Consider the following 17,970-nt stretch of genomic DNA (forward strand, 5'->3'; position numbering starts at 1 on the left):
AAATTGAGTCCCCAGAACCATCCTGTGAAGAAGGTGCCCCAGTGCCTTCACAGATAACAGACATAACTCCGCCCCCCGCCCCCCCATTAAAGCACTCAGCTTACACTCAGTTGTAAGGTAAAGCTGGGATTTGAACCCAGGAAGTCTGTCTCCATAGTCCATGGACTCAACCACTGTGCTTTAGCACTGGGCGGGCAGATTTAGCCAAAAGGCAGGAGCTGTATGGCAGTGGGCAGATCAGAGTCCTGGCCAGGAACCGGTCTTCCAAGACCTATGCCAACTTGTGCAACTCTGAACAACTCCGGGACCTCTTTATGTCTCACACTCCTTCTCTAAGACACGCATGGCCCTAAACACAAGGCTGCTGGAGGGCCTTCGAAGAAATGTGCTTTGGAGGCACTAGGCCATTGCTGGCCTCCCATGAAATGGGAGCTCAGTGGCCACCCCAGACAAGCAACTGTCACTGGCTGCAGGTGACAATGAGTAGAATGCAGCTCCTGGCCCTGTAGTTCTGCACCGCAGCTGGGCTGCTACAGGAGGGCCAGATTCCAGAGACTGAGTGGGCCTGAAAGTCTGAGGCAGCATCATGAAATGCAGAAGGAAGAAGAGGATGGCACCTGTGGGCACCATTCCTTCAGAATCAAGTTCAAGCTCTTCCACGTGGTGTTCCACCTGGATAACCTGGCCCACACTGGCTTTCTAGTTGGTCTCCACACCTGCCTCCCTGCAGCCTCCACCCTGGCCAAATGTACCCATGACTAGCAAAGGACACAAAGACAGAACGTGGCAGACTGAGATTTGAATCCATGTCTGGTTGGCTGCAAGGTAGGGGCTGTGTGGTGAGGTGGAGAGAGCATGGATTAAGGGGTCAGATGCACCTGAGTTCTTCCTATTCCAGCTCTGCCTTTGTGACCCCAAGTGAGTGCCTCACATTTCTGTGCCTTGTCTACAAAATACAGTTAGTAATATCCCTGTATTAACACCTTATCACAAACTTCGTAGCTTAAAACAGCACATATTTATTATCTTGCAGTTGTGAATGTCAAGTCTAAGATCAGTTTCACTGGCCTAAAATCAACAGGCCTGTGTTCCTTCTGGAGTCTTGGGGAGACCTTCTTCCTTGCCTTTTCCCGCTCTTGTGGCTGCCTGTTTTCCATGGCTTGTGGGCCCCTTCATCTATCTTCAAAGCCAGCAGTGACTGCTGGAGCTTTTCGTAATGCATTACTCAGGCCTCTTCTATAGTTAAATCTCCCTCTTATAAAGACCCTGCTGATTTTACTGGGCCCACTTGGATAATCCAGGATAATCTTCTTATCTCAAAATCCTTAATCACACTGTAAAGTTCCTTTTACTATGTGGAATAACATGTCCACAGATGTGGGGATTCATATGTGGAGATCTTGGGTGGGGGGCACATTACTCAGCCTCCCACAAGCATGTGCTACACGAAACGGGATGCATCAAGTTAAATTCTCAGCATGGTGTTTAACCAGTAGAAGACTGGTGATGTTTAATGTCAGCTGGGCACAAGAAGCACTTAGCTTTTACAAAATAGTGCCGGGGTTCACTCCTGAAAATTTGGGGTTGGGGAAAGTGTCTATGCATTGGAATTTTTATAAGCTCCCTAGTGACTCTGTTGGGCAGCCAGGGTAGGGCTGATTATAGTAAGCACTGAATTCATGTCAGCAGTTATTCTTATTCCCACAGCTACTTAGCTCCGAGCCTCAGTGCCCAGGAGCTGTTCAATAGATGTTTGTTGAAATAGACTGAAGTGAATCACTCCTGGGGCCCCAAGCTATCCCTGGGATAGCATGGGAGGGGAGAGAGGGTTTCTCACTGCTCCATCACAGGGCCTGAAGAATGAGGTTCTGTGGGCAGACAGAGGCCGAGGCCTCTGAATCAACCTCACACCCAGAAGTAGCTGCCTGGGGGGCTGGAGTCTCTCCTCCTCTCCGAAGTCCAGTCAAGGGGCCCAAGCAGGCAGAATCCAGTCATCAACGGGCCATTGTTAATGGAACAGAGGGGGCTCTGTGCCCATTTAACACTTCTCTCCCTCACGAAGCTGCTCCCAGCTGAGGGCTGGCTTCTGGAGGACTGCGGGGCTGGGGAGGGGCCCCAAGGCTACGAAGGGAACGGGGGAGGATTCCAGGTGGGGGCTGAGCCCCTTGGTTGGAGGAGCAGAGGCAGCTTGGAACATAGGCCAGTCTCGTAAGTCAGCAGGGTGGAAAGTCTGGGCGCTGATGCGGCCACTCAGGCCAGGAAGAGTTTCCCATTAAAGCTGGGGATCCCACCAGACAATGAAACCCACCAGACCCCAATGAGAGCCAGGGGACAGCTTTCTCTGTGGGGTGTTCACACTTGACCTACCTCCTTCCCTTTCCAAAAACAGAAAAGTGAAATCCACACGGTAAATGGTGCCTTTCATTGCCTATAGAACAGTGTTTTCAAAAGGGCTGGGAGGGTTTTATGTTCTGTGGGCTTGGGATTAAGAGGCAGGCAATTCAACCAGGGTTGGGTATAAATGTCCTTTTGCTTAGCAGACCTTTTCTATATTCAGGAGGGTGGATTTCAGGAGGCTGGTGTTTAAGATCCCAAAGATAGTGCCTGATCAGTATCCTCAAAAATGCCAGAGACCTACAGTTCTTGGGCTAGGCACCAGCAATTCTCATCTGCTGAATATAGCAAATTCTCTGATAGTTTCTGCCAAGGGAGTACATTGCTTTAAAACATATTCTAGGAGGGTGGGATCTCAAAGATGGGGGCCTGGATCAGCAGCAGCAGCATCTGGGAACTTGACAGAAATGCACATTCCTGCCTCCCCCCTGCCCCCATTCCCAGCCCAAACCATCTCAATCAGAATCTCTCGGGGGTGGGCAGAGCACTCTGTTTAAACAAGCTCTGCAGGTGATTCTGATGCACGTTCAAATTTGAAAATCACAGTTATAGAGCCATACGAAACTTCAGGTTGTGGAATCAGTTTGTAAGCTTTTTTTTTTTTTTCTTTTTTTTTTAAGAACAGAACCATAGAGACAGAAAATATCAGAGTTTATTAAGGATCTGTAATAAGGATACACATGGGTCTCATAAGACTTTTGTTTCAGTGATGTGTCTGTGTCTCTGTCTGAGGTTTTGGTCCAAAAAGATTGAAAGCTATTGTTCTAGAGCCAGAATGTACTACAGATAGTCCCGGACTTAAGATGGTTGACTTTTAAGATGGTGTGAAAGTGATACACATTCAGTAGAAACCATAATTGAATTGGGGCTAGGCTGTATAATCAGCTGGGTCTTCCTGTCAGCCACATGGTCAGGAGGGTAAACAACCGATACACTTAACAACCATTTACACCCACACAACCATTCTGTTTTAAACTTTCAGGAGAGTTCAATAAATTACAGGAGAGGTTCAACGCTTTATTATAAAATAGGCTTTGTGCAAGGTGCTGCTGCCCAATTGTAGCCATTAGAACCATGCTAATGTCAGTGTTCTGAACATGTGTAAGGTAGGCTAAGGTAAGCTATGATGTTTGGTAGATTAGGTGTATTGAATGCATTTTCAATTTATGATGGATTTATCGGGATGCAACCTCATCATAAATCAAGGAGGACCTGTAATTCAGCCGACTCCCTTTTTTGTCTAATTTGTCTGGATTGGGAGGTTTTAAGAACTTCCTGATGTTCAAGCTGGTTTTAGAAAAGGCAGAGGAACCAGAGATCAAATTGCCACCATCCGCTGGATCATGGAAAAAGCAAGAGAGTTCCAGAAAAACATCTCTTTCTGCTTTATTGACTCTGCCAAAGCCTTTGACTGCGTGGATAACAATAAACTGTGGAAAATTCTGAAAGAGATGGGAATACCAGACCACCTGACCTGCCTCTTGAGAAACCTGTATGCAGGTCAGGAAGCAACAGTTAGAACTGGACATGGAACAACAGACTGGTTTCAAATAGGAAAAGGAGTGCGTCAAGGCTGTATATTGTCACCCTGCTTATTTAACTTATATGCAGAGTACATAATGAGAAATGCTGGACTGGAAGAAGCACAAGCTGGAATCAAGATTGCCGGGAGAAATATCAATAACCTCAGATATGCAGATGACACCACCCTTAAGGCAGAAAGTGAAGAAGAACTGAAGAGCCTCTTGATGAAAGTGAAAGAGGAGAGTGAAAAAGTTGGCTTAAAGCTCAACATTCAGAAAACGAAGATCATGGCATCTGGTCTCATCACTTCATGGGAAATAGATGGGGAAACAGTGGAAACAGTGTCAGTCTTTATTTTTGGGGGCTCCAAAATCACTGCAAATGGTGATTGCAGCCATGAAATTAAAAGACACTTACTCCTTGGAAGAAAAGTTATGACCAACCTAGATAGCATATTCAAAAGTAGAGACATTACTTTGCTGACTAAGGTCCGCCTAGTCAAGGCTATGGTTTTTCCTGTGGTCATGTATGGATGTGAGAGTTGGACTGTGAAGAAGGCTGAGCGCCAAAGAATTGATGCTTTTGAACTGTGGTGTTGGAGAAGACTCTTGAGAGTCCCTTGGACTGCAAGGAGATCCAACCAGTCCATCCTGAAGGAGATCAGCCCTGGGATTTCTTTGGAAGGAATGATGCTAAAGCTGAAACTCCAGTACTTTGGCCACCTCATGCGAAGAGTTGACTCACTGGAAAAGACTCTGATGCTGGGAGGGATTGGGGGCAGGAGGAGAAGGGGACGACCCAGGATGAGACGGCTGGATGGCATCACGGACTCGATGGACGTGAGTCTGAGTGAACTCCGGGAGTTGGTGATGGACAGGGAGGCCTGGCGTGCTGCAGTTCATGGGGTTGCAAAGAGTCGGACACGATTGAGCGACTGAACTGAACTGAAAGATTCCAGCATGAGAGTTCCCTTGCCCCACACCAGACCCTCAAGTAGATTACTGAGCAGAAGAGAGGGCCTGCTTTGGGGGCAGACGGCCTCTTTACAACACTGGCCTAAAGCTAAGTTAAACTGTGTGTTTCCCCCATGTTTATAAAACCTTCTGTCCCTCACTGCTCCCTTTTCTTTATATATATATATATATACACACACATGCATGCCTGGAGACGTATGTGGACCAGAGGTAGTCAGTTACATCTGGGTAGTAGATTGAGGGGTGATTTGTTGGTTTCTTCTCAGTGTTTGTCCATTTTACTTGAACTCTGCATGCTGAACATCTTTCATTATTACAAAAATAAAACATATAAAGCCGAGGGTCCATCTCGGTGTGGAAATACAGAAAAGGAAAGCCACTGCCCAAGGCAGAATAGTGCTGCCCAAAGGGCCACCTCGCTCCCATCCATGCTCTAGGGCTGAGCCCAGACCTCACAGGTGCCCAGAGCCCATTCCCTTAGAAGAAGAGTACTGCCCCCCTTCCATGCTTCAAACCTGTCACCCTCTTGGAAAGCCCTTTGGCAGCTCCAGGTTCTCCCGGCAGCCCTTTGGACCCTGGCTGCCGCCCTCTCTTTCCTTAATCAGCTGAGAAAGGGAGGTTCCAAGAAGCTAAGTGGCTTGCCCAGGGTCGCCCAGCAGGAGGTACAAGGCTGTGAAGGGATGTGGAGGGCAGGTCTGCTGAAGGCCATTCTCAAGGACTGGGCTCCCCTAGCGGCGCTCGTCTCTGCCTTGTGCCAGTCTCAGCACTTCCAGGTTCATTTCACTGCTCGCTGTACAGCAGGGACTGAATGCACAGGGAAAGAAGAAAGGAGGGGAGGAGCAGGGAGGAAGGGAAGGAGCAGAGGCGGGGAGAGGAAAGGGGGTGGGGACAGGAGCACAGGCGTCTCTGGTCACACTCAGGACACAAGCGAAGGATGCGCCCTATCTGTGTGCCCCTAGGGGACTCGGAACACTCAGTCTGGCCAGATCCCCATCGCCAGGCCATGACCCCACAGGCCCCAGCTGCAGGCCCCTGCCCAGCCAGACCAGAGGGGAGAATGGACAAGGGGCAGCCAAGAGCACAGAGTTAACCTGGAGCCTGGAGGAGCCACTCACGGAAGATGGGAACAACCTCGGGCTGGCTCTCTGGGGCTGCCGGGATGAGGGATGTGAGGGCCTCCGGCTGTGCCGCGTGGGTGAATTCCAGGTGACCACTGAGGAGTGGGCGCTAGGACGTGGGCAGCCAGCGCAGCTCGTAAGGGACAGCTTATTTTATATTGGTGTGTGGCTGATTAACAGTGTTGTGATAGCTTCAGGTGGACAGCAAAGGGACTCAGCCATATACACACATGCATCCACTCTCTCCCGACCTCCTCTCCCATCCAGGCGGCCACGTGACATTGAGCAGGGATCCCTGTGCTTGCTATACGGTAGCTCCGCTGGTTAGCCATCTTATTTGCTTTACAGTGTTGTGCTGGTTTCTGCCATACAACGGCATGAATCAGCCGTAAATATACATATATCCCCTCCCGCCCTGCCACCCCTACAGGTCATCGCAGAGCACCAGGCTGAGCTCCCTGTGGGTTACCAGTTTAAATACAGCAGTGTGTACATGTCGATCCCAAACTCCCTAACTGTCTCTCCCCACCCCCAGGCAAATCATAAGTTCTAAAACTGGACAATTTAAAAGCAGCTTATGCACAAGAAACTGATAATGCTGGTTGCTTTTGTGGAAAGACCTGGGTGTCTGAGTCAGGCCGGAGAGAGAGGTTTCACCACCATGCATCCTTTTGTACCTTTCCAATTTTATACCATGGGCCTAGATTGCTTCCTTTGATAAAATTTAATAAAACTACAAGTAAAATAAAAGCAGGTGCTAGTTTTCTACCTGTAGAGAGAGAGGCAAAGTCCCTTTGAGGTGAGACCCTCATTTTGGAAGAGTCATCTGAACAGGCTTTTGAATTTAAGCAGAGGCAAAGCCAAAATCCCATCCCAGAAGGAAAACTTGGGGGTGGTGAGAAGCAGAACTACCCCTACAGCCGACTGTAACAGTCTGCTTTCTCTGTAAGAAAAGTGAAAACTCTCCAGAAATTATTTCTGTAGTGACTGGGCCTGAGACTGACAAGATGGGAGGAGCTGGCTTGGGTCCCCTCCCTCCTGTGCGGAGAGGAAGTGTCAGGAGGAGCCGCCCTGCAGACGGTGGAGTTCTGGGGGATTCCCAGACATCCCTGGGCGGGGGGGCAAGAGGACTTGTGCTCACCACGTGGGCCTCGGGCATTAAATGGGACAAGGGACCCCTCAAGGCTGCAGACCCCACAGACCTCTGGGAATGTGGCACCTGTCTGCTGAGAGTAGGGCAGGGGTAACATGCTGGGTAATCACTGAGGCCAGGCCTCTGGTGGAGGCCTCTTGTTTCCTGGCCCTTCCACAAGCAGGCAGTGTCAGGGCCAGGGTGGGGCTGGCACTCAAGCAGAGAAGGAACCTGCTCCCCTCCAAAGCCTGGGGAAAAGCTCTATGGCTTCAAAAGTGCTCCCAGAGAAATAGTGACTCACAGCCCAAGGGAATCAGAGCTTTTCTCACCCCAGAGGTTATTCGTCCTGCAACACAGGGATCTGGTGATGACAGATGAATCAGAAGTACTAGTCTGAGAACAGCCAGCCTGTGTGGTTCAGTGTCAGAGGGCAGGCTAACCCTTCCCTCCTCCCGTCTGTCTCTTAGCAAAAGGGAGACTTATGGGAGACTTATGCGTCTCACGCCCTCCCTTTTCCGGCCAAAGGAGTTCCAGTGCACCAGAAAACTTCTCTAAGCCTCAGCGTCCTAACCTGTGATTTGGGAAGAACTGTGCCCCCCTAGCTAGGTGGTGGTGTGGGTGAGAGAGTGCCACTCAGCACAGGGCCGGCCACCAGCCCCTCCTGCTGGCTGGGAGGGTGCGGGGAGTGGCAGCAGCGGGTGCGGGGAGTGGCAGCAGCAGCTGCGGCAGCCTGGCATCCTGCGCCATGGACTGGGCTGAGGAAGCTGGCACTCGCCCCTTGCTTGACTCATACTCCTTTTCCAGGTCAGGCCCACCAAAACCAGGACAGAGACACAGCCCCCACCCCGAGCCCCGGTGCTCCTTCCAGTGAGAAGAGTCTCACCCCAAATGGCCATGTCAGCAGGGTTTGCTTGGCCAAGGAACCTGGGAGCTCTCTGTTACCTCTTAAATATATCCACAACCTCCAACAAGCTCTGGGGAGTGACCCACACTCTTGAGATGAAAATTCTCCTGGAATTTCCTGTCTGCAATGCATCATTTGGCAGACATAGGTTCAGTATACCCCACCTTCTATGATTCTCCAGTGACTTTACTTGAGCCTGGAGTGGCTAAGTACATCTGGAATAGCAGGGCCAAGGGTTTGAATTTTGGCTGTGTGACCTTGGACAAGTCACCTAGCCTTCTGGGCCTCAGGGATGGTATCTGTAAAATAGGGCTACTTCATGCAATCAGATTGACGCAAATAAATCACTTAACCTGAGGATGCCTAGGACATAAAGAGCTCGCAGATTCTCAGCTGTACCTTCCAAGAAGGTGGAGGCTGCTGGCACCTGGCATAGTGCTGGGCGCACAGCTCAATCAGGCTTTACTTTTAAAAAGTGATTCCAGTGGAATAGCAGGCACCATTCTTAAGGGAAAAGCAGCTCTAAAACTTCAACCCAGCAGTCTCTTCCCACCCAAGATTCCAGTCGCAGGCTTGGCATGGAGGCCCTTTTGGAGGCTCTTCATGCCCATCATCACTTCCAGAAGCTCCTGCCTCATCCAGGTTTATGAGTGGGGGTAGAGTGGGAGGGGGGCAGTGGGAAGATGGGAGACAGAAGTTGGGGAGAACTCAGGGCAGGAAGCCGGGGAGCTGACCTGGCCCTGCTACCTGGATGTGAGGGTCCCCTTGCAGGGCTCTGGGCACAAGAACTGGCAGGTGGGCAGCAGACAGCAAAACTCAGTGATGTCATGTTTTCCCAGAGTGACTCAACAGCTTGTCCCTGCACTCTGAATGGTGTGCTGTGTGCTGTGGCCTCGGGGCATCCTCATCTCCTTGCCTTCCAGGCTTGCCTGAATCTTTCCTTCCCTGTTACCACCCTCTCCCAGCCTAGGGACCCATGGCTATTCCACCCATGCTCTGCTTCTGGCTGTGACCCCCCGGCCCAGCGGATGTCCCCACGCTGCCTCTGTCATGTCTCTCTAATCTCCGTGTTGAAGAAAGACCTAAGCGCCAGACAGACCTGCATTTCATTACTGCCTCTGCTTCTCCCTGGCCGAGTGACCTTGAGCAGGTTACCCGACCTCTCTGCGGCTCAGTTGCCTCATCTATAAAATGGAGGCAGTGCTAATAATTTTGTTTTATTAGTTGTAGGTTGCTTAGTGAGAAGGTTTGTAAAGTGATTGGCATACAGCAGGTGTTTAGTAAACAGAAAGCTTGACCTCCAAAGGCCTCTATGATCTGACCTCAATTTATTTAGCTAGTTGCTTAAAAAAAAAAAAAAAAGGATAATAGATCACTCTTCGTTTTATTCTCCTATCACCCCCATGTAGTGAATGCTATTAGTGTCTCCATTTTACAGATGAGAACAGTGAGGCACAGAGAGGCTAAGCAGCTTGGCCATGGTCACACAGCAGTAAGTGGGGACTGAGGTTCCTCATGCAGACAGCCTGGCTCCAGAGCTTGCACGTGTAACCACCTCCTCCCTGCCTCTTCTCTCTCTCTCTCTTCTTCGTCCATCCTGCACATTGCAGTTCAGTCCAGCTAGACCCCTCACCCACCTCTGCACTCGATCTGAACTGCCCGTACCTGTGCTTTCTGCCCAGGCTCCCCTCTTTGCACTGGAAGCCCACCTGCTCCGTGAAACCATCCCCAGGTCCTCCCTCATGTGCACCTTTGCAGGCTCATTACCGTTGGACTCCAAGGTGGTTATTCGGGCCCAGGTGTCCTGCCCTCTTCTAGCCTGGAGGCACCTTCCACCTGGCATGGTGTCAGGCATGAGCAGGCACCCAAGGCAGGTGATGCCCTGGCCAGAGCACCACATGTGTGCTCCCTGGGTGGCGTGGAGGGGAGCCCAGCACTAAGGGACCTGCTAGTTCCGCGAGGACAGCTCAGAGGCTGCAGCTGGAACCACCCCTAGAAGGCAGCCGGCCAGCTGGGCTTCTGTCACTCTGCTCAGGGAAAAGGGCTCGCTCATGGGGGCCTCTGCGGCTGAGAGGGTTGGGTTTGAGACCCAGGAGAAGATGAATGGATGTCCGTCCAGAGAGGGGAAAGGACTGAGAACTGTGTGCTGTTAGGGCCCATAATGCACAGTCTGCCTAACTCAAAAGGGTCTCTTGGAGGGTTTCAGGCCCATCCTCGGGATCCCAGGCCAGAGCCCACAGGGGAGTGACCACAAGAGGCCATCTACCCAGGGTCCCACTCTCCCGTTCCTTCCTGGTCCCATACAGGGCCTCTGATCCACATCAGCTGCCCTCTCCCACCACCTCTGCCCAGACTCAGATCACCCCCGAACAGCAGCATCCTCCCCTGGGAGACTGGGCACTGTCCCATGCCTCCTCCCTCCTGGGGCCCAGTGCCACACCCATCATTTGTGTTCCCCAGGCAGGCATGGTACTCAGTGCTTGCCGGGGGCTGCACTGAACAGTGGACACAGGAGAACAAGGCAGCCTCTGTCCTGCTCACAGAGCTCACTGCCCGGTGGAGACCACAGACCACGAAAGCGGCTGGGGCAACAGAGCAAGGCAGAGAGTGAGGATGGGGACGTGCAGGCAGCCGCAGAGAGGGCCACTGACCGAGGCTTCTAGAAGGAGACATCTAAGCTGAGGCCTGAGGGTGAAGGGAGCCGGCCATGAGAAAAGAAGGGAGAGAGCGTTGTGAGTAGGGTGTACCCTGGTCACAGTAGCGAGAGGACTGTCCTGCTGAGCCGTTCCGCCCCTCCAGTCGAGGCTCCAGCAGGACGGATTCACCCAGGGTCAGGAGCACTGACTCTGGAGTGAGGCAGCAGGGCTCAGACCCAGCTCTGCACTCACCAGCAGCGGGGTCCCGGCAACTTCCCCGTCTGTCTGGTTCTGTCTGCCGGTCTGTACAACGGTGATCCACGGTAGCTACTGCCGGAGCTTCCAGTGAGAACTCTGAGTGTGGGCCCAGACAGTACTAATTAAGCACAGGGTGTGCAGCTAACTGGTAGCACCAGTTATCTCCTGTGTCCCCAGCCCCGAGGCACCTGCACCAGATGCAGAAGGAGGTGGAAAAGTGAAAGGGCAGTGGTGTCTGTCAAAGGAAGAAGAGGACGGGGTCCTGACCTCTGTGGTCCAGAGGCTTTCATGTCTTTATCCTGTGAGGATAACCTCCCCTCCTGGTTCTAGGTTTGCAATAATCTTGGGCCTCTTCAGGCCTATCTGTCCTAACCTGCAGATTCAGGGCCCCGGCCTCTTTCAGACGGCCCCGCCCACCCACCTCAGAAGTTGTGAAATGCTTTGCTGAAAATCAGTGCAGTCTCAGCCAAGGGGTGGCCCAGTTTGTTTTCAAAATATTTCCTCTGATAGCGCTATTTTGGCTCAGACATGTTAGCACTTTGCAGAATCCTGCAGATGGCAAGGCAGCTGGAGCGGAGGGGAGGAGGGAAGCAGGGAAGAGTGGGAGAGGCCCCGGGCCAGTGCTCAGGTAGCTGTAGGGGCCCGCCTGGGCACGGGTGTCACGTGGCATACTGGGACAGGCACACACAGGATGGGATTGGGCCACCCTGTAGCGGGGAGCTTTCAACTGTCTAAGCTGCGGAGCCTTCTTATGAACCAGAACTTTCCTAGGAAACCTAATATGTAGAACAGATAAATGGGGGAGAGGCCTGGAACCCCCCTCTACCAGGCCTCTGAGGGGTCCTTCTTGAACTCCAGGGCTCCATGGAACCCAGTTTGAAAACTGATGCTGCTAAAGGAATCATAACCTTCTCTCGGGGACTTAGTACCCACCTTGTTCTAAAATAAAGATCTTCCTAAGGGAAAGTGAAATGATCTTTCTAATAAATTCTAATTCAAGCCTAGTACAGAGAATGCCACGCGTCCTGAGAACCAGGACTCAGAAAGTGCAAAGTGACTGATCCATTCACTGACAAGTTTGTGAGCACCTCTCTGGGAAGTCTTGTGCACTTGGGCCTGAGTGTGTGGGGCAAAGAGTATGTGGTGAGCAATAGTTGGGGCACATTTCTAAACTCCTCACAGATACAAATTCATTTATAGTCCTATTACTTATAACCTATTACCATCCCCCTTTTCTAGGAAACTAAGGCCCAGAGAGGTTAAGCAACTTGTCCAAGGTCACACAGCTACTAAGCCATACAGAGGGCATTCTGGCTGTAGAAGATGTACTCTTCACTATCTCATAATGTGTCTTTTGGGGTGAGTGTATCGCTGTGCTTATCTCTCTCTCTCTCTCTCTCTCTCTCCTATCACTGTGCTTATCTTTCTCTCTCTCTCTCTCTCTCTCTGTATGTGTGAGTGTACTCTGGCCCATAGTGATTTGTGTTAATCTGTGAGTATGTGGGTGTGCAGTCTCTTTTCCAACAAGATTGCAAGCCACAGGGCTTACCCCTTAACTTCCCTCTCAGAAGCCTGGCAACAACAGGACAAAGGGCTCCGGCGTGGGGGCAGGACCAGAGTCTAGGGGCGGTGCCCATTCCCCAGATCCCAGGGGGTTCAGTTTGCTGACCCAGAGGCACAGCCACAACACTGGGAAGCACCCCCTCCCCCGGCCACTCCCTGTGACTGAAGTAGAGCCCTGAACTGGCATTCCCACCAGGGAGCTACCCCCATCCTAGCACCCTGGTTCTTCCCTTCTTACCGGACGCTGGGTTTAGAGAGGGTCAGCTGAATCAAAGGAAGGTATTAACGTATCACGAGTTTACTTCCTACCCCCCCCAGACAGAGAAACTTATAAGAGTGCTTAAGCCTCTTGAAAACACTGTTGTGAACTCACACCACCTAAAACTCATACCTCTAAACAGGGCCTAAGCTGATAGAACTAGCTCAAAAGCAAAGACCCCTGACATGCTGGTTAGTCCAGGAAGCCCCACAATGTAAACGGGGTTTTGAGAGTTTCTTCATATGTGAGCCCACCATGGAGAAAATCAGCTTTGCTCCATCCACTCTAAACTGATGATGAAGATGCAAAGCTTCCTTAGATGTCACAAAATTGGAAAAAGCCCCACCATTCTTCATCATCAAAGTCAAACTCACCACGAGAGACCACCCTGCCTTGCTGAGCAAGGCGGAGGCGGGGAGACTTGCTCGGACGGAGCAGGGCTGTGCTGGAGCCTCGGGCGGTCTCCTCTCCCACAAGCTCCTGTTGTCCCCAGCCACCAGTGTGCCAGCGTCCTGCAGCACGAGGACAGGCCGGAGGTGGGAGTGTTTCCTGACTTTTGAGGCTCCCAAAGGCAAGGAGGAGGGGCTGGACAGGGCAGAGGCAGGAAGGAGGGACCTGGTGAGGCAGCCAGTGAGCCAGGTGTAAGCATGGAGGCCAAGACAGAGCTTCCCAGGCCAGCTGTTTACTTGCGGCATTCAGGAGAGGCTGAGCTGGGGACTAACTGGCTTATTTATTTTCCACACTTCTCCCTTCAAGTCCTTTTCAGAGAGCCTTCTGGAATTCCACTGATAAATTTCCCAGAGCGCGAACAACCATGGTCCCTCAGCGCACAGCCATCTTTGTGGGGCAGGAGGGTAAGGGGAGGCATGGAGGTGGGGAGAGGTGTAGAGGAGGAGCGATGGGCCGTAGAGACCTGAAGTTACTGGTGCTCAGGGGCTCCCATGGCCTGCACGCCCCTCCTTCCAAGCTTGCAGAAGCAGGGATGTGCTGGGGTATGCAGGAGCAACTGCCAGATTTAGGTCGATGAAGACGAAGGCAGAGGCCTTCAAGCACAGAACAGACTGTCCAGCCTGCCAGGGGCCACAAGCCATGGAACCTGCAAGCTCAGAGCAGGACAGGCCGCGGAGCTACCGCCTGTTTAAGCATCAGACAAGAAAAGGGGACAAGTATTTCTGTTTAAAGAATGAAAAGGAGAGCTGTTTTCCTTTCCTCCTGCGTGACTTCGTGAAGGGCAGAGGCCCGCCTGAGCATTTCCACACGACTGATACCTTGGCTCCCTGCTTTATCACTTTCCAACAGAGGCGCTCACAGCCGCTCCCTGGTCTTCACCCATCCTCTGAGAAAGTCCTTAAGTACCTCCGTGTGTCACACGCTGGAATGGAGCCAGGGGACAAAGATGAATAGCCCCACCCTTTGGATGGGGCAACTTCTCCCCACGCCCAGTCTCCCAGCTTCCATCCTGGACAGTGAGTCCACGCCGCAGTGATGCAGGGAGAGGGCTCCAATGTTTATGCCGCTCAGCACTGCAAGGGCTCTGGCACTCACCCAGGTGGGCTTACTGTGGAAGGTGGGCAAGGCCGGCTGGGCTGTGCTTATTCTCTGCTCCTTGTTTATGGTTGCCAGCTTTCCCCATACTATGAACACCTGTATCAGAGGCACTGGGGGTGGAGATGGGGGTGGGCAGAGCTGTGGCGACTCTGCCCCAGCAGGGGTACCCCCCTCTCAGCGCTGGGGCTAGGGAGATAGAGTACCAGCCAGGCAGAGCACACAGCTGTCACTAAGTGCCTGGAAGGGAGTCCTGAAGGCAGCATAGCTCACATGTGTTGTTGTTGCTGCTAAGTCATGTCTGACTCTCTGTGACCCCATGAACTGCAGCATGCCTGGCTTCCCTGTCCTTCACTGTCTCCTGGAGTTTGTTCAGATTCATGTTCATTGAGTTAATGATGCTAGCTAACCACCTCATCCCCTGCAGCCCTCTTCTACTTTTGCCTTCAATCTTTCCCATCATTAGGGTCTTTTCCAATGAGTTGTTTCTTCGCATCAGGTGGCCAAAGTATTGGAGCTTCAGCATCAGTCCTTCCAATGAATTTTTAGGACCGATTTCCTTTAAGATGGATTGGTTTGATCTCCTTGCTGTCCAAGGGACTCTCAACCTGCGCTTCTTTCTTAGCTTTGTGACCTTGGGCAGCCACTGCACCCCTCTGAGCCTCATTTCAAAGTGGAATGGTAACTGCTGTCTGTGGGGCTTGTGTGAGAAAGCATAAAATGGGGAACAGACGAGCCATGTGGTTATCACAGCCCCGGCTGTCTCAGCTCTGCCTGTCCATCTCTCCTGAGGACCAGACAGTGCCACGGAGTGTAGCTCTCGTGGGGGTGTGTGGGGTTGGGGGGAAGGACCTGCCCCTGGATATTCAGGTGAGGGCCAATTTTCCTGTGTAATAGGAAAAGACCAGAAGGGGGAAAGAACATAGTAATCCATTTGATGATGTTTACCGGGCAATTTCTCCCAAACTTGTGACTTGTATGGTCACAGTGGTAGCTTTGTCCCCATTTCTCAGATAAGCAATGAATCATCTCTCACTGGAATTACCCTCATAGCTGCCCCACAATCACTCCCAGGCCCCCACTGTTTCCTGACCCCAGGTGCATATGGAAGGCTCTAGCAGCCTGATGCCACCTATCCTTTGATTTCCATGACCCATGGTATAAGCCAGGTTGGGCAGAGTGTGTATAAAAAGAGGACTGCAGTCAGGGGCCCCAGGACCCAGTAAGTGCATCAGTGTCGCTTCCTTGCTGCTATGGAGAACCAGTTAGGGGCCTTAGAGGCAGCTGGGCGTGGTGGAAGCAGCTTGGGTTCCTGAGCCAGACTGTCCAGGTTCAAATCCTGGCTTTGTTCCCTCACCAGCTGTGTGACCCCCAAAACATTACTTAACTTTTCTGAACCTCAGTTCACTAATCTGTAAAATGGTGATAAAATGATATTTACAGGGATGTAGAGTCTTACTGAGGTAATGTGGAGCTCGCGATTCACAGAAGACATAGTTAAGGTGGAAAGGTGATACTAGGAAGGGACTGGCTGCAGCGTTCCACCTGAAACTGGGGGGTGGCCAAACCCAGATCACTCTCTCCTCTGGGACCACATTCCTGGGTGCTGCCTACAAACTTTGCTAATTTCAGCATTAAGACCATTTAGGTGCTTGAAATGCACACCGAACCTAGTGACAAAGGGGTGAGGGTGGGGAGTGACACATTTCTTTCTGATTACACGGCCAAGTCACCACCGCATCCTTGCATGTTCCCAGTTCCATGCCAGTAGGGAATCCGTCCCAAGATTGCTTGCAATCCCAGTTCCGGGAACATGAGATGTTTCCACTCCTCTGGGAAGCTCCACGCCAGCTGGTGCAGAGGAACCCACCCAGTACAGGGACTGTGACCTCCCCTCCACCTGCTGCCACCACAGAACCAGGCCACTGCTGCAGGACACAACTCCTGGACCCTTCATGAGAACTCATCTCCTTCCAGGCCAGCAGGAGCCAGGAAGAAGATCCCACGACACTCCCAGCTTAGCCAAATGCAGACATGGAGCCTTTCTTACTGCCCCTCTTAGGGAAGCAGAGGCCAGTGTTGAAACTCCAGTCCCCAGTGCCAGCCCGCAGGGCACAATGGAATGTGCCTCTTGGGCTAAAGGGATCAAACAGGGCTCCCTGGAACCACTCAGGGGCCCCTCCTCTGCAGAAAAACCACTTCCAACCCAGCTGAGGCCACCTGGCTTGGCTCATAGAATGTGCCTCACACGTATAAGTTATGGGTGTCATTGTTCGACAAACAACTGTTTATTGAGTACCAGCGATGTGCTTGATCTAGTTCAACCCTTGAAACATCCTGGAGTCCCAGGACACCAGGGCATCCAAAATCAGACACAACTCAGGTGCAGTGAAAATAAGCAAGACTTCAGGACCGCCATGCTTTCTCCACGAACTCAGAGTCTTAAACATCCCCCTACCACGTTTTACACTCACAGGGCTGGAATCTCCTCAGCCCATCCCCTGGAAGTCCCTGTGAGGAAACACATCCGCTCGGGGAAGGGTCTGTGCTTCCCTCTCAGGCCCTGCCACTGCCACCACCCAGCTGTCCAGGGCATCACTGCCTGCCAGCCTTTTCTGCTCACAGACCCTAACACTGGCGGGTCTGAGTTTATGAATCACTCCCTCCCTTCTCCCGGCCTCGCCTCCGGAAGGACGGCGCACACCCAGACACATCACCCAGACACTGAGTTTCCACACCAAACTCACTCCTGACGAACCCGGAGAGCCGACTGCAATGTCTGATTTCTCCTCCCCACTCCTCAGTCAGCCTCGAGGTCCTGGCCACGACTTTTCAAAGCCAAGGCAGCCCCGCTCCTGGCCAGTCTCGCTTTGGGGACGCCTCACTGTGGGGCAGCAGACAAAGCCAGTGGATTTACTTGAGGGCTGGAGGACATGCTTGGCGTAAAAGATCCGGACGTTCACACTCCCAGAATTGTACAGTCGGGCTGCAGCGGTCGGTGTGGCGTGCCTGCGCTGCCTGTGGCTCGATGGGTGATGAGCTGTGCGTATCAGGCAGTTGCGAATCTGGCTGCAGTGGGTCTGGAGGTGTGGGTGCCTGCGTGGAACTTGCCCCGAGCCGAGAACTCCCTCTCCCACCTTCGGTTTCTTCCCCTCTTCTTCCAAAGTTTGGCGCGCGCGCCCGATCAGGGATGGTGGGGGTGTGCACCACTGGGCTACCTCCCCCTAGCCCCGGCGACAGCTCCGGGGATGCGGTCGCCCTACTTACCCCGCCACGGAGCCTCCTCCAGCGGGGGCGGATCCAACTCTCCGAGGCTAGGGTCCGGCGCCGGCAGCATCCGCCCGCAGCTCTGCCCTCCTCCCGGCAGGACCAGGCAGAAGCGGCTCTGGGACTCCAGTGCCCTCGTGGCCCCGGCTCTGCGCGCCGCCCCCGGGGGGACAGCGGCGGGGAGGAAAGGAGGCGCGGCCCCGCGGGTTCGCACGCCGGGCGGAAAGCGGCGCCAGGCGGGCGCCGTCCTGCGCAGCGAGCAAGCGGTCCTGCCTGGCTCCCTGCTCCGCCGGAGTCCGCGAGCGGCCGGCAGCCGCGGCAGATTCCTGAACCGCGTCCAAGGCGCCCGGGGAGCCCTCCTCCTCCTCCTCTTCCTCACCCCACCCAGCTCCCACC

Source organism: Capricornis sumatraensis, chromosome 10 (assembly GCF_032405125.1).
Source record: "Capricornis sumatraensis isolate serow.1 chromosome 10, serow.2, whole genome shotgun sequence".
Lineage (NCBI taxonomy): Eukaryota > Metazoa > Chordata > Mammalia > Artiodactyla > Bovidae > Capricornis > Capricornis sumatraensis.